The sequence below is a fragment of the Cryptomeria japonica genome, chromosome 1 (genome assembly GCF_030272615.1).
Source record: "Cryptomeria japonica chromosome 1, Sugi_1.0, whole genome shotgun sequence".
Classification (NCBI taxonomy): domain Eukaryota; kingdom Viridiplantae; phylum Streptophyta; class Pinopsida; order Cupressales; family Cupressaceae; genus Cryptomeria; species Cryptomeria japonica.
The window spans coordinates 102380421-102397601 of record NC_081405.1 but is presented as its reverse complement, the minus strand read 5'-3'; the positions used below and the strand labels follow the sequence as shown (position 1 = coordinate 102397601).

The 17181-nt window shown below is 37.0% G+C and overlaps 1 protein-coding gene across 6 annotated transcripts in view; it reads left to right on the top strand.

Annotated features, from left to right (window-relative positions):
- Window positions 1-16046, top strand: part of LOC131041902 (4-hydroxyphenylpyruvate dioxygenase) — a 32562-nt gene extending 16516 nt beyond the window's left edge. For 2 of the 6 annotated variants that reach the window (XR_009105088.2, XM_057975133.2), the window contains exon 3: window positions 15742-16046. The gene's annotated coding sequence lies outside the window, so the exon portion shown is untranslated. Of the gene's footprint in view, window positions 1-15659 lie in introns of all 6 variants that reach the window. The other 4 variants (XR_009105090.2, XM_057975134.2, XR_009105089.2 and 1 more) reach the window with 2 other exon arrangements.
- Window positions 16047-17181: the final 1135 nt, after the last annotated feature.

Genomic DNA, 17181 nt, shown 5'->3' with positions numbered 1-17181 from the left:
CTAGAGTTAGCTCTCAAGGGAGGTATGGCGATATGGTTTTATTGTTTTAATTTTGAATTGTTGATCGTCATAGCTTCACATTTTGAATTTTGAAATTTTGAATTCCAGTTGCTCAATCGTTTTTTAGGAAATGATAACTCAGGGACTTATCATGAAGTTTCCTAAAATTAATCTAATCTATGTTATGCATTGCAATATCCAGTTACTTATTGTGAAATGTTGTGTAGGTATGGCAACCCCGAAGGCGGGAGCATCCACCAGTCGTCCAGCTCTCATGAAAGAAGATCAGAAGACCGAAGAAGTGGAGACCAAGATCGTGTCGAAGTGGAGCAACATTGGAGATACTAACTTGGGCAACTTCAGCACGAAGAAGTTTCGAGATGTCCCTTACATTGGCAAGCCATCACCTGTCGCCTGGAGGATAATTGAAAGTGGCATCATTAAGGCGGCCGGCTTCCCTCCAGCAGTACAGTGTCATGAGTTGATGATCGAGTGTGCTCGTCATTATGATCCTCAATCCAGAACGATCGTGTCCAAGGAAGGAAACACTTTGGCGTATCTTTCAGAGGAAGCTATAAGTGAGGCTTTCCATCTTCCAGAGCACAGAGATATGATTTACAAGAGCATAGAAGGAGCCAGGTCAATGTATGAAGATGATCCAGATGCTTGCCTAAGCATCATTAACAAGAACTGGTTACTCAAGAGTCGTCCTCGCCTGAGTAAGGTACCGAACACACCACACAGGATTGATTTCCAGGAGGAGTACAGAGATTTGATTACAATGCTCAACCGAGTCACAGGTGCACCTCAAGCTTTTTACTTTGAAAAGTGGATGTTCTACTTCATTCAGGTGATAGTTCAGGGTAAAGGAACAATTCATTGGGCTAGAATGATTAGCCATTGCTTGGACGTACAGTTGAGGAGACTCAAAGCTACCAAGTCCTTCCACATGAGTTCATACGTCATCTATGCCTTGATCAGGAGTTTCGAGTACGCAGGACTACCTCACAGAGGAGTGATTGGAAGAGGACCCGGCCAGGTCAGAGTTTGTGATTCCTATGTCCACTTGCATCATCCGCCAGGAAGCAACTACAAGTTAGTTAATGATACCTTCACGATGAACATCACAAGGACGTTGCAAGGCGGGATTCACAACAGATTATCTCAGGATGCACAGGAACTAGTAAAGAGGTACGGTGCTTGGTTTATCCAATTTCCGAAGTTTACTTATATCAGAGTTCATGGATGTCCTTCACCTCCATACATGTAGCCAAGATATCCGACAGACAGAATTGTGTTACTTGAGGTAACAAGACAGTTGGCAGCTTATGCGAAGGCATTCAGACACAGACATGGAAATGGAGTTTCGGTACCTATCATATTGGGCAATTCAGTTGAGGTATGTCCTAATGCTTTAGCCATGGATGACGCAGAGAAGGAGTTAGCTTTGTATTCTTTTTCATCCTTTGCTTTGAGGGAAAGCTTTGATCCACATGGATATATAGAGGAGACAGTCAGTAGGAAGTTTAAGCATGAGTACCAAATTGAAGATTTTATGATGAATCTCTTAGACGATCTTGAAGTGAAAAGAAAGATGCATTCTAGATTGCCTTTGGATTTCATCAGGAAATGCAAGATTTACAGAGTGGCCGACCAAGCTCAGGACAGTGGCAGGCATCTCCAGTCATCCTATGATTGAGAAAGCAAATCAGTAAGGTTAGATTGGAATGAGCCCGAGGTCGTGGATTTAGATGCTTTGATGGCTCCAATCTTGTCTTGTACTCGCAGATGGGTTGATGTGCAGCATCAGAAGTTGAGAGAGCAAGGCATAGCTATGACTTTCACTTTGGAAGAGAAGCCAGCCGAAGGTGGAGCTAGTGTGAGCGAAGGTAATCCTAATCCCAAAAATGCAAATGAAGGCAACTTTCGAAGTGCAAGTGAAGGCGATCTCCATCCAAGAGGCTCGAAGAGGAAAGAGAGACCTGGAAAGAGAGAATCTTTCAAGAAGAAACAAGAGGCCAGCCGAGATCGTTCATCCGGTACATCTTCTCGACAAGAGAAAAGGACACTTGAAGTAGAAGAGTCTATGGAATCGATGGTTCAGAATGATAAAGAAGGATAGGTACCTCAAGGGTCGCCAAGTGGATCTCTCCAAGATTATGAGCTACATGAAGACAAGAACAATGACGAGGTAACATCTCCTCACAGAGAAGAAGAAATATTGCATAAGGAGATTCAGGTTAGAGAGACAAGATCAGCCATTCCAGATTGGTTGAAGGAAAGATTAACAAAGGTGATTGTGATCGAGGACGAAGACAATGTGATTGATTTAGAGAGCCTTGTTGGACATTCTCAGGAAGTGACAGAGAAGAGAAAGGCTACCAAGATGTCCAAGATAATTAGAGATGAGACTGGATCCAGAAAATTGCAGATAGCTACACCGGCAGTAGACAAGTATGAAGGTGAGATCCTAGCAGAGGAATATGATATAGAGACATTTGAGCTAGGTCCATCCACAGCCGAGCAGACACTAGATGATGCCACCGATTCCTTTGAGGCATTGAAGGACAAGCTTAGAGAAGAAATGGAGAAGAGTAGAAAGCTCGAGAGAGAGAGAGGTGCATGGAGAACATATTTCAGCCATCTCAATCAGCCTTTGGGACGTCAGGATCCAGCAAGATCACCTATACAGGCACTTCCCCTTCAATCAATTGGTGAGGCAGAGAGATTCAGGAGTATGGTCCAGCATATGAGTACTTGGATGGATAAATCTCATACAGTTGCCTTAGAATTTGCAACAAGGATGATGAAGACTATTCATAGGGCTATTCAGGTTCTTGAGATTATCCACAATTTGATGATAACAGTGGCCACTTTTGCTCATACCAAGACCGTTATCATTCCTGTCTTGAAGGTAATTAGACAAACATCGAGGAAGGTCCTAGCGCAGGAAAAGATTATGGATGGAGGACCTCACAGTTTACTTCAGTGGTCAACCTTATTCCAGATGAAGGAAGTTCTCTTTGAGGACATCAGTACTAGGTGCAGTCATGTTGAGGAGGTGATCAACCCAATCCAGGACAGAGTATTTGAGGTACTATGTACCATTCTTGGCAGGAGGATTGAAGTTGAGACAGATGTGGATTTGCAAGAATTGGAGGATAGGATCAAGGTCATCTTTTGCAAGGACGTCAATATCACAGATGAGCAACAGGACCAGATGTTTGCTACCATGCTCCTGATTGAAAAGACTAAAGAACTTGAACTTACATGGGACGCAGCTCTTCTAGATGCTTTTGATCAGGTCATCCACTTGGAAGAAAGAATGAAGAATCTTCCCGAGATTCCAATTGCTGAGATCGAGGGAATCGTGTCAAGATTCATTGCATATGCTAAAAAGGAGCATTGGAAAGGGAATAAGATTCTAGATGAGAGGTTGTTATAGATGACATGGCACCTTAATTGTCATTGGTCTATGTCTCCTAGATTTTCGTGCCAAATTTATAATTGGCTATGCATTTAATGTTGTGCAATAAAAGGAGGCTATTTGTAACAAACCCTAATTAGGGTTTAGGTGTCATGATCTTGACCGTTGATCTGCTTTCAATCTGGACCATTCATTGTAATTGAGGATGCTATTTATACCCTCATTTTCATTTCATTTGTAATAGAATAGAGATAGTGAAGAGATTAGAGAGAAAGTTTGATGTATTAGAGAGATTAGAGTTAGAAGCAATTTTACTTTTGTAGCAAGATTGAGTTTGAGGAAAGGAATTCAAACAATTGTTGTACATGATGACTTTGAAATCAATGAAATATTGAAGTTATGGTGTTTTGTTGCAACTTTCTTGGTCATCTTCATGGTTGTTCAATTTACTTGAATCATGCTCAATCAAAGTAGTGTGTTAATTTGAAGGACATAGTGTGAGACTTGATCTTTGGTAGGATTCGCTTTCCATACCACTAGCTTCTTGCTGATTGTAGGAACGCCTTGCGTGGTCAACTGGAGATATTTGAATCACTTAACCTTCAATCATTATTGTATCTTGGATATGTACCTTCGTGGTAGTGTCTTTGATCTTTGATGCATTGAAAATCATTTCGTTACCTTAGAAGATCGCACCAATTTCAACTGAGTTGTTATTTTATGGCGAAATTGAAGTTGGTAGAATCTTGCCAAGTCCTGTCCACATGAAGTCATTCTTCGGGTTAGATTAGATTAGACCTCTTGCAAACCCTATCCTTTTGTTATTCTTTGAAACCTTCTTTAGTTTAGTAAGACTTTCGGAGTGTAAGGCCCCTTGAGCACACAGCAAATCACATCATACCGCTGGTGCTTATCCACACGTAGAGACCCTACTAACCAGAACATTGGAGTCATCCTAACTGATCCTTCATGCGAATCTTCAGCAGTTAGAGACTTTATTCAAGAGAGGATAAGATGCCTTTAGGTATTTTATTCTGTGTATGATGGTGTACAAAATACACGTCAACAGAATTGGCGCTAGAGGGAGGGCCCTGAGTTTCCGAAAATCCTAAAATTTTGAAGAGGAATACATTGCAAACATGATCATGAAGTACGATGGTGTTGCCACATGAAGGATTGAATCAAGTAGTGCAACCAAATTTGCAGATAGGCAATACTCAAGAAGATATCGTTTCAGGATTGAATCAAGTAGCGTGGAACGCAAGGAGAAGTCAAGTTGAGTATAACAGAGTAAGAATCATCTTGGAACAAGAAGAAGATAGAGCCGAAGAACATCAAAGGGTCATAGCTAGAGAACTTCGCAATCAAAGGAATCCACAATAAATCTTCGCAAGACTTCACGCTGGATCGCATTGGTTCTTTCTCGCCCGAGAAACATCAAAGGTTATTGAGGTCGACACCAGGCATCAAGAATCTAGGCGAACTTCAGTTCACTTCAAAGGCGAAGCGAGTCAAAAGAGAGGACACTCCCAAAGAATTTGAACTAAGATTGGAAGAATCTCCTGAGTCATCACAAGTTCTTCAAGAACAAGTACAAGCAGCGATCCAATCCAGTATCCAAGCAATTTCTCAAACAAAGGGCCAAGCTAGTTCATCAAGTTCAGTTTCAAACTCTCAAGCTTCAAAGAGTACGATGGCTCAACGTGCTCCGCCTCCTCCTCCTCCTCCTCATGTACTTAATGGAGCAACTTGGCTAATCAACAATCCATCACCCTTGGAATTTGCAGTTTATCATGATATGCCGAAGAATCCAGAGCATTTTTGTTCCAAGTTTAATGTCAGTGATTTCCATCGCACAGCAGAAGATCATATCAAGATGTTCGAAGATCTTCTTCGTAACAGACAAATTGAATATGGAGATGTGGCATGCAGGCTTTTTCCCTACTCATTGGGAGAAGAGGCATACTTTTGGTTTATTCACTTGCCTACAGGGTCCATCAGGACTTGGGACGCGATGAAAGATGCATTCATTGCCAAATTTGGTATCCCAACTACACCAGCTGAGTTGTATAGACAATTTGTTGAGGTCCGAAGGAGAGAACATGAACCCATTACTTCTTTCAACAACAGGTTTCACCGCGCATACACAATGCTACGTCCTCCTTATCTCATTGCAGATCCAAGAGAAATTTACTATGGAGCTTTAGATCATCTCACTGCTATGTTTGTAAGGACGCATCCAACCCTGAATGATCTAAACGCAGCATATGCGAAGGCCATTGAAGTTAGTAAGCACATGGGACAGAATATCACTGGGCCACTACTACACATGGGACCTGTCGCAGCACCGAACCAGATGCAGGCAGTTGGTATGGCATTGGCCAACCAAACCCCAGTCATGAATCCAATTCCGCAAGCAACATATCCGAGCGTACAGCCGGCAAATCAGTTGGTCCTTCACCCGGGGGCTCCAATTTCTCAAGCTCCACCCGCACAACCTGTGTACCTGCAAAATGCTACCAGTTCGTCAAGGACACGAGAAGAAAAGGACGAAATGAAAGAGTTGATTGAACAAGTCAGGAAACTATCAACCGAGGTGACCCACCTGAGGAACCAGAATAATCAGCTCCAAAGCATGCAAAGGATCAACCATGGTCAACATACAAACAACCAAAATTTCCAAGGAAACAACAATCAAGGGTTCAGAAATAACTATCAAGGAAATAACAACCAAGGCCCCTTGAGGACACAGCAAATCACATCATACCGCTGGTGCTTATCCACACGTAGAGACCCTACTAACCAGAACATTGGAGTCATCCTAACTGATCCTTCATGCGAATCTTCAGCAGTTAGAGACTTTATTCAAGAGAGGATAAGATGCCTTTAGGTATTTTATTCTGTGTATGATGGTGTACAAAATACACGTCAACAGGTCCTCAATTTCTCTCCAATTATTTAAATAACTTCTAAATTTTTTATTTTATTTTAAATATTTAAAAAAAATTATTTTAATTATAATAATATTATTAACTATCTTAATTCAAAGAAAGGGAACATGACAAACACCACCTTTTTTCTTCAATCATGTTGTCATGTCCCCTCCTTGATATATATATATCCTAAATAAAACAATTATTATTAATTAATATAATAATTACCAAAGAATGACTATTTGAGATTTATTTATATATTAAATATTATTATTTAATTAATATTTATTAGTAATTAAATCTTGAAATATTCAAATAAAATAAATTAATATTATATTATAAACATATTTATATATTATAAATCATAAACATAATTTACATATTCTTAAGTGTAAACACCATTTATTTATTTAAAATAATACACATATAATTTACACAATCAATAATAAATAATAACAATACTATTAAAATACAATAGAATAGACAATGACTAATAAGAAGCCTATTTAAGCATCACGTATATATTGTGATCCTAATAAGACTCCCCAAAGGAAAGAAAAACTGTATCATTAACCCCAAATCATTTTGTAGAGGATGCGATTTGTTTATATTATAGGGAGATGCGATCTGTTTGGAACGATGCAACCTTTTCTCTGGCATGATATAAGAAGTCACTGAAATCGTCCACAGCAGGGGGTGTGGAATGGGGGACGGGATTAACTATTTAGGGGAAGATTACGGGGAGAGGAGATCAGTACCGTTATTAATTACACGCAGTAACATCCTTGTCCTGTGTGGTATACATAGGAATGTATATAATACGAATGCTTAATATATAAAACTGATAATGTTTTATGCAAAATTTAACAGTAATACTAAACTGCAATATTCATAACAGTGGCAGACCAGATCTGACACTGTCAGATCTGTCTGCCTTTAGCAGCTACTTACTATATTAATAAATTAGGTTTGAAAGCAGTAATATTAATGATTTATAAAAAAATAATTAGAAAAGATATCAGTAATTGGTTATATTATTTATTTAATTAATTTATGTGTATATACTCAAATCAGAATAAGTAATATATATGTAGTAAATGATGAAATAACAATAATGTTTGATATATATATATATGTGTGTGTGTATGTTATTAGATTGTAAATCAGAAAGAGTCCATAAGATAAAAGACGATAAGGAGTATATGTTTATATGTATAATCCTTGTTACTACTATCAAAGGAAATGTTTTCATGTTGGGACATCATAATTGGGCTGACACTTGCATTAAGAATTATGAATGTAGGATAGATGAACAAATTATTTATAATAGTTAATTGGTTGGGCAATGGAGTATCACCGACTGAATTCCGGTTAAGGTGGAAATGTTTCCTAATATATTTTGATTGAGTCATAAGTATATTGAAATAGATTGATTATGTCTAAGCATAGTAGGGGACATTACACATGATGTTCAAATAATGATACATAGGGGGCCAATCATACACAAATCAATTACTAAGAGTTGCTATACCCATAGTTTGAGGACTCAGCGAGTCCTAGCGAGAACTCGTGGGACTTGCGAGTCCTAAGGCTTACTGAGTTGACTCACCACAAACTTGCAAGCCGAGTCCTGGTATGAGACTTGCACGAGTCCTTATGTGGGACTTTTAACAGCTTTAAAAATTGTGGTTTTTAATTTTTTTATAGCTTCTTTTGCACTTTCTTGTCCAAACAGGTCTGCTACAACTTAAACACATCTATTTCTTCATATTTTGGCTCAAACTTGTCCATTTTCAATCATCATCGATGGGTTTTTCTCATATCTAACACCTTGTGCAGCTTATCATTGCTGTCCCCCAAACCCATTAGTGTCTCAACTCCCAAACCCCCACTAGTTATTGAGTATGAATTATGAAATTTCAAATATAAGTGTTTAAAGATCATATTACATGTGTAATGTTTGAATTATGACAAATTGATAGTCAAATTAGGCTTTTATGTTCTTTAATTGTATTAGTTTCTTTTTGTTTTTGTAAAACTACAATGGTTTTTGCTGAGTCCTAGCTGATATTTTTGTCGAGTCTGTGTGGAGTCTTGACTCCAAGTACTATTGTGGGTTGTCGGGTTGCCGCTGAGTCCAAGTCCTCAAACTATGGCTATACACATTGATATCTTGCACCAAGGAAACTAAATAGTATTAACATGCTTTGTAATGAGTGAATAACATTCTCCAACAATTCCTTTTTTCTTAAATCATGTCTCTAACAAAATAATTTTACGCATTAGTATGCTTTGTACAGGCATGATAACTAGGGTTTTTGGCCGAGTAGCTTTCGCTTTGATAGTCATAGATATCTCTACAACTTTCTATAAAAAACCAACATTTGAACACAGCCTTTGTAACCATACAACTTCCTTACATGCATGAGTAGTTGTTGTGTGCTTAGCCTCTATAGTTGACAACCAAATGAAGTAAACTTAGCTTGCCTCTTTTTCATCCAATTGTCTGGTCCACCAAACAAATTAAACACAACTATCTGTAGATCTTTGGCAATCAATAGCTTCATCTCAATCAACATTAACAAAACTATGTACATCCAATCATTTGTTCATCTAAGTTCTTTTATGGTAACGAATTGCATAAATACACAAATCACTTGCTAAGGGCTGCTATACCCACTGATTTCCTGCACCAAGGATTATTTTTTTAGTGCTAACATACTTTGTTAATGAGTGAATAACATCATCCAAGAATGCCTTTTTTTGTCTCCAATCATGTCTCTAAAAAAATGATTTTACATATTAAAATGCTTCATATACAAGCATGATAACTGAGGTATTTTGCCAAGCAGCTTGCACTTTGATCATCATAGATATCTTTACAATTTTCTATAAAAAAATATCTGAACACAACCTTTGTAACCATACAACTTCCTTACGTGCATGAGTAGCTGCTGTGCACTTTGCTTCTATTGCTGACAATTGAACGTAGTAAACTCGACCTGCCTCTTGTTCATCCAATTGTCTAATCCACCAAACAAAGTAAACACATAACTACTTGTAGATCTTTGGCAATCAATATCTCCGGCCCAATCAACATTAACAAAACTATGTACTATTGCTGACAATCGAACGTAGTAAACTCAGCCTGCCTCTTTTTCATCCAATTGTCTAATCCACCAAAGAAAGGAAACACATAACTACTTGTAGATCTTTGGCAATCAATATCTCTGCCCCAATCAACATCAACAAAACTATGTACGTCCAATTTGTCCATCCAAGTTCTAACATGGTAGCAAATTGTGTAAATGCACAAATCAATTGCTAAGGGCAGCTATACTCATCGATTTCCTGCACCAAGGAAACTTTTTAGACTGTTAGTACTAACATACTTTGTTAATGAATGAATAACATTGTCCAACAATGCCTCTTTTGTCTTCAATCATGTCTCTAACAAATTGATTTTATACATTAATATGCTTCATTCAAGCATGATAACAGAGGTAATTTGCCAAACAGCTTGCACTCTGATTGTGATAGGTATATTTACAACTTTCTATAAAATACCAACATCTGAACACGACTTCTGTAATCATACAACTTCCTTACACGCATGAGTGGCTGCTACTGTTGACAATCAAACAAAGTAAACTTGGCCTGCCTCTTGTTCATCCAACTGACTGCTCCACCAAACTAAGTAAACACACAATCGCTTGTAGATCTTTGGCAATTAATATTGCCTCTCCAATCAACGTCAACAAAACCATGTACATCCAATAATTTTATCATCTAAGTTCTTCCATGTTAGTAAATTGCATAATTTGAAGTGCAACACAGATATTTAAAGACTCTCTTTACTGTAGTCTAATGTTCCTTTCTCAGGTTTGACATATATCTGCTTAAAACTTGGGTAGCGTGTGGTTTTGTACATAATATGGCATACATTAGACTCCCACAATGCTTGCAAAAGGAACATTACACATGTCCCCTCAATATCTTCTTGTGTCTTAGGACCTTTTTCTAAAGGTAAGTTTGAACAAATAGGAATGGGGCCATTAATAAGTCTGCATTCCTCCATTATAAACCTTTTCAATATAGTCTCAACATATGCCTTCGGTTTCAACCAGAGCTCTTGTTTAAACAGTCCCTTTTAATTTCCATGCCCAAAATAAATTTTGCAGCACCAAGATCCCTCATATCAAACGGTGATAACAATTGAGATTTAACACGAGCTGAAAAACCATCTTTGAAAAAGGGCCCCACAAATTGTGGATAAGTTTACACTATAAGGGGTTTAAAATATGTAAAGTATACAATGCACATCTAACAGGGTTGTAGAGGCATTTGCTTGGTTGTCTTTCAGTGGTTTAATGGAGCTAATATCAAGTTAAAACATTGCATTACATTTCTGGTTCATTTTAATATATGGTGGAGAATTTTTTGCTTTTTATCTGTGTGGCGTCTACACCTTTTTCCCAGTGTTTATTCCTGCCATATATATAGCAGCTCCAGCATATAATTAGCAAATAAGGTATAACTGGTGCCAATAATAATATAGCTGCGAAAATGAAATAGTATGGTGAACAAGGTTACAGACAATTTAATGCTAATAAATAATTTACCTTTGAGCACCGATAAATAATGATATTCTAAAAGCACATCAAACTGATATCAAAAATGGATTTTTTTTCACTCATTGAAATATTTGATCAATTTGAATGGAAAAGCTGCAATCTTTTGGCACACAAAAAAAAAAAACTGCAATCTTTTGGCACAAATGTGAATCTTGAATGCAATCACCTCAACTAGAAACCAAGAGGGTTTTCGTATTCCAGATTTCTGCACCAAAGGGTGTGGAGATGAACAAATTGCACAAGCTCTAAAATAGGGTTTGGTACAATAACAATGAAGGCTTCTTTTGTGTAGCCCTCCTTTTATAATCACCAATTAATTTGTAACAGAGAAACGAGAATCACCAGAAATCGCCGAGTTTGGGTGATTTTCGAGTCAAGTCAAGCTGGGCGAGTCCAGGGGGCTCGAACTCGGACTCGGCAATTTTAGCTGAGTTTGGCAAGTTCCGGCTCCCAAACACGGCCAGCGGCATGTAACTTAAGTTAAAAAAAAACACTTCTAATATGTTTCAAATTGATTTTTTTTGGTTTATATTTCGCTTTGAGCCTAAAAGTGAACTTCATTTCATTCATTTGGCAAAATAGGAGGAGAAAGTTGAGTTGTGAGGAGAAACAATAGTTAAATAACATCCGACGCATTTATAAAATAATAAAAGTCTTTTGGCCTCGCGGGGCACTGCCCCTCGACCCGCAAGGGGTGCTGCTCCCAAACCCCTTTGTAAAATTGGGGGGGAAACTGCGCTAATAAAAGTAGGGAAATTTTAACCTCCGAGTCTGATTAGGCTCCATATAACAACATATACTGTCATTTGGTGCATCAAGAGTTGGAAAGAAAGAGTTTGCATCTCATTTGATCATATGATGACATGGATTTTTTATTCCATGAGTTGTGTAATATTGTATACATTTGACAATATTTATATATCTATGTTTGTTATTTCCTTCAGCTACAATTTGCGTTTATGCTTATGTGATTGATGTATGCTTGTGTATGTAATCAAATTAGCTTCTATTTGATGATGTTATTGTGTCTTTAAGGTGTATTTAATAAAAGGTGCATGAAACAAGTTTTAAATCTTTTAAAATCTCTAAATTTCTCAAGTTTTTCACTTTGCCGAGTTTGAGTCAATTTTTTTTTGCCGAGTCTGAGTCTCGAGTTGAGTCGGCCTTGTCAAGTCCAAGCCAAGTCCGAGTCCCGTTTCTATGATTTGAAATTATTATTCCTCCTAATTTCCCTCTAGAAATGTCTAGAAACGCTTTTTAATTTAACCTTACATCAGGCTAACTTAAAATAATAATAAATAAGCCATCCTTTTTAAAATTTTATAAAATCAAAATATAGTTACTTGGACAAGTTAACATATCATTATTAAAATTAAATTATTTAGAAAAGAGGACATCGCAGTCTGCCCTTCCCAAAATTGTTTGTCCTCAAGCAATGCAAATCCACTAGCCTTGACTTATCTTGAATATTAAGCCAGGATCCCAAATCATCCTTCAGATTTTGTATATACATCTGCCTAATTTATTTTAACCTCCGAGTCCGATTAGGCTCCATATAACAACATATACTGTCATTTGGTGCATCAAGAGTTGGAAAGAAAGAGTTTGCATCTCATTTGATCATATGATGACATGGATTTTTTATTCCATGAGTTGTGTAATATTGTATACATTTGACAATATTTATATATCTATGTTTGTTATTTCCTTCAGCTACAATTTGCGTTTATGCTTATGTGATTGATGTATGCTTGTGTATGTAATCAAATTAGCTTCTATTTGATGATGTTATTGTGTCTTTAAGGTGTATTTAATAAAAGGTGCATGAAACAAGTTTTAAATCTTTTAAAATCTCTAAATTTCTCAAGTTTTTCACTTTGCCGAGTTTGAGTCAATTTTTTTTTGCCGAGTCTGAGTCTCGAGTTGAGTCGGCCTTGTCAAGTCCAAGCCAAGTCCGAGTCCCGTTTCTATGATTTGAAATTATTATTCCTCCTAATTTCCCTCTAGAAATGTCTAGAAACGCTTTTTAATTTAACCTTACATCAGGCTAACTTAAAATAATAATAAATAAGCCATCCTTTTTAAAATTTTATAAAATCAAAATATAGTTACTTGGACAAGTTAACATATCATTATTAAAATTAAATTATTTAGAAAAGAGGACATCGCAGTCTGCCCTTCCCAAAATTGTTTGTCCTCAAGCAATGCAAATCCACTAGCCTTGACTTATCTTGAATATTAAGCCAGGATCCCAAATCATCCTTCAGATTTTGTATATACATCTGCCTAATTTATTTTAACCTCCGAGTCCGATTAGGCTCCATATAACAACATATACTCTCATTTGGTGCATCAAGAGTTGGAAAGAAAGAGTTTGCATCTCATTTGATCATATGATGACATGGATTTTTTATTCCATGAGTTTTGTAATATTGTATACATTTGACAATATTTATATATCTATGTTTGTTATTTCCTTCAGCTACAATTTGCGTTTATGCTATAATGTGATTGATGTATGCTTGTGAATGTAATCAAATTAGCTTCTATTTGATGATGTTATTGTGTCTTTAAGGTGTATTTAATAAAAGGTGCATGAAACAAGTTTTAAATCTTTAAAAATCTCTAAATTTCTCAAGGTTTTCACTTTGCCAAGTCTGAGTCAAGTTTTTTTTGCTGAGTCCGAGCCCCGAGTTGAGTCGGCCTCGCCGAGTCCAAGCCAAGTCTGAGTCCCGTTTTTATGATTTGAAATTATTTTTCCTACCTAATTTCCCTCTAGAAATGTCTAGAAACGCTTTTTAATATAACCTTACATCAGGCTAACTTAAAATAATAATAAATAAGCCATCCTTCTAAAAAAAATATAAAATCAAAATATAGTTACTTGGACAACTTAACATATTATTATTAAAATTAAATTATTTAGAAAAGAGGGCATCGCAGTCTGCCCTTCCCAAAATTGTTTGTCCTCCAGCAATGCAAATCCACTAGCCTTGACTTCTCTTGAATATTAAGCCAGGATCCCAAATCATCCTTCAGATTTTGTATATCCATCTACCTAATTTATTTTAACCTCAGAGTCCGATTAGGCTCCATATAACAACATATACTGTCATTTTGGTGCATCAAGAGTTTGCATCTCATTTGATCATATGATGACATGGATTTTTTATTCCATGAGTTTTGTAATATTGTATACATTTGACAATATTTATATATCTATGTTTGTTATTTCCTTCAGCTACAATTTGCGTTTATGCTATAATGTGATTGATGTATGCATGTGTATGTAATCAAATTAGCTTCTATTTGATGATGTTATTGTGTCTTTAAGGTGTATTTAATAAAAGGTGCATGAAACAAGTTTTAAATCTTTAAAAATCTCTAAATTTCTCAAGCTTTTCACTTTGCCGAGTCTGAGTCAAGTTTTTTTTGCCGAGTCCGAGTCCGAGTCCCGAGTCGACTCGGCCTTGCCGAGTCCAAGCCAAGTCTGAGTCCCGTTTCTATGATTTGAAATTATTTTTCCTACCTAATTTCCCTCTAGAAATGTCTAGAAACGCTTTTTAATATAACCTTACATCAGGCTAACTTAAAATAATAATAAATAAGCCATCCTTTTTAAAATTTTATAAAATCAAAATATAGTTACTTGGACAACTTAACATATTATTATTAAAATTAAATTATTTAGAAAAGAGGACATCGCAGTTGCCCTTCCCAAAATTGTTTGTCCTCAAGCAATGCAAATCCACTAGCCTTGACTTCTCTTGAATATTAAGCCAGGATCCCAAATCATCCTTCAGATTTTGTATATCCATCTGCCTAATTTATTTGACTGTGGGATGTCTTCATCCTACTTTGTGATACAACATCATCTAGTTGCTTTTCTTGTTGATCAACAATCTCTTGCAAACCCCTTAGATCTGTGTTAATTCAGTTGTTTGCTTTGTTTCTGCAATTTCAAGCCTACCCAGTGGTTTCCTTATGCGAAATATAAGCTCATCACTATGGTTTCACTGCATCACTCTACTATTACTATGAACTGAAGAATCTGAGGCCTTTGCAGACACATCTGTGTGAATAGTTGGGTTAGACAGTAGAGATATTCTTTCACCAGAATCATGTGTTGCATGCTGATGAGATTGCCGATGCTGAGTTGCAGATCTTCACACCATGGAGATTCAAGCTAACTTTCACAACTATTTCTTTAAAGTTGTTTTTCTTTTGCTCAAATGAAAACTGCTATTTCAAAAGTAACGTGTCATACTTGTTTTTGAGATCTTCTAACTCCTGCTGAAACTGGGCTTTGATCTGTGCCGTCTCTTCCTCACACAGCTATTTAATACCTTCATTTTCTTTCTTCAGCCTGAGCATCTCATGTAAAAGAGAATTGCTGAAGTTTGGTTGTAGTAACCTTGAGGATATTGATGTCCCAATCTGCATAGAATGATAATGAAATGGAGCAGAGGGTGAAATACTTGATGTTAAACTTGTTGTAGAAGGTTTAGTTGTGACTGTAATAGTTGATCCTACTTCCATTACAATAATCTGAATTAGCTCTGATGGTGTGATAGGTATGGCTACCTGACAGACACCTTAAGTATGATATAGATGATGATGTCACTGGTTTTGTGTCTCTGATATGTTCATGTAATTGCATTGTAGGACACATGGATTGAATGCAAATTATTAATGAAGCTTGAAAACTCTGTTGATTGTTGACTATGTTCCCTAAATACTATTGAAGTGATTGGCAGACGTTGCTGGCTGGAACTCAAATACTGAGGCTGCTATTCTTTCAGAAATTCGGGCTCACTACCTTGTAAGTTGTAAGCATTGATCTGTATGCAATTCTGAAGAGATTTGGCATGGACCATCCATTCTGTTTTGTAGAAGCCTTGTGGACTGTACACATGAAATATCTATTGCCAACTACAAAACTATTCTAGAACTAAGCTGTAACAACGTTGTCTTGGCAGATGTGTCCTTTACAATGGAATCGTGTCTTCTAATTTGTTCCTTGCTAATATAAGTTTGCCTGATTTTAAGATACTCAGATCTTCTTGATAAATGTTGATAGAGTTCCTCATATTTTTGTGCACTGTTTCTTCCTTTGTCTATGAGCTTCACACTCTTTTCTGTATTGAAATTAAGTCAACTCGGGAACTATCCATTGTATTATGCTTCCCTTTATTCCTGCCAGAACCTTCATAGAATTTCTTCTGCTCTGGTTGCTGTTTCAGAACACGGACATTTATAATTTTCTGCTTTTCTGTACCCATTCTCTGCCACCAAATTGGTATTTTTATCAGCAAAATCTCTCAATAGCTATATATTGCCTTCATATGCAATATCTTTTGGGGACCATCGACAGTCTCGAATGCCATACATAGATAGCTTCAAGAGCAGTGTCCAGCCAGGATACTTTGCATTCCACCACCTCAAGTTGATACAATTGCTATCCTTGAAAATGTTCTCTAGAAAGAATTCGACGAGCCAAATCATCTGGGTGCATATAATGGGGAAATTTTACCAGGTCAAACAGGTGCAGCAGCAAGGTATAACTTCTTGACTTGTTTCTTCTGAAGCTTTGTTTTAATCTCAGCACAGAACTCCACAGTTTTAGAAAGTAAAACACAGCCTTCTGTACAATTGTCAAGTTGATGGGTAAACCTTAGAGGTGAACTAAGCTCCATATCCAGAGTTGTGAACATTGCACAACACACTTCAATATTCATTTTTGTTCCTCCAATTTTAATGCCAATACGTTTGTCTAGAACAATCTATGATTCAGACTCTTCTGCAATAACACCTGAAGCCCAGTCAACCTCATAGCATGTTGGAAAGTTCTTTGGATGCACATGAACACGTAAAGATGACCCAGATTCTTTGTATTGATTAGGACTGATTATTCTGAATTAATTTTGTGCTTCTCGAACTGTTTTTCCTTTGAGAGAGTCTCTTCTTCATTACAGTTGGGTGCAGTTTCTTGTTTAAACAACTGAAGTTGCTCAGCACTTTGAAGGTGGCTTTGGGCACACTAAGACACAGTGAACAGCTCCAAAATGTATGAGATCTGCAACATAGGAGGATGATAAAGTACTTCACAGATACAATCAACAACATTTCTTGATTCCTCCACCACAAGGGGTTCTATCCTTGGTGATTCATTTGGTCAAGGGCAAGG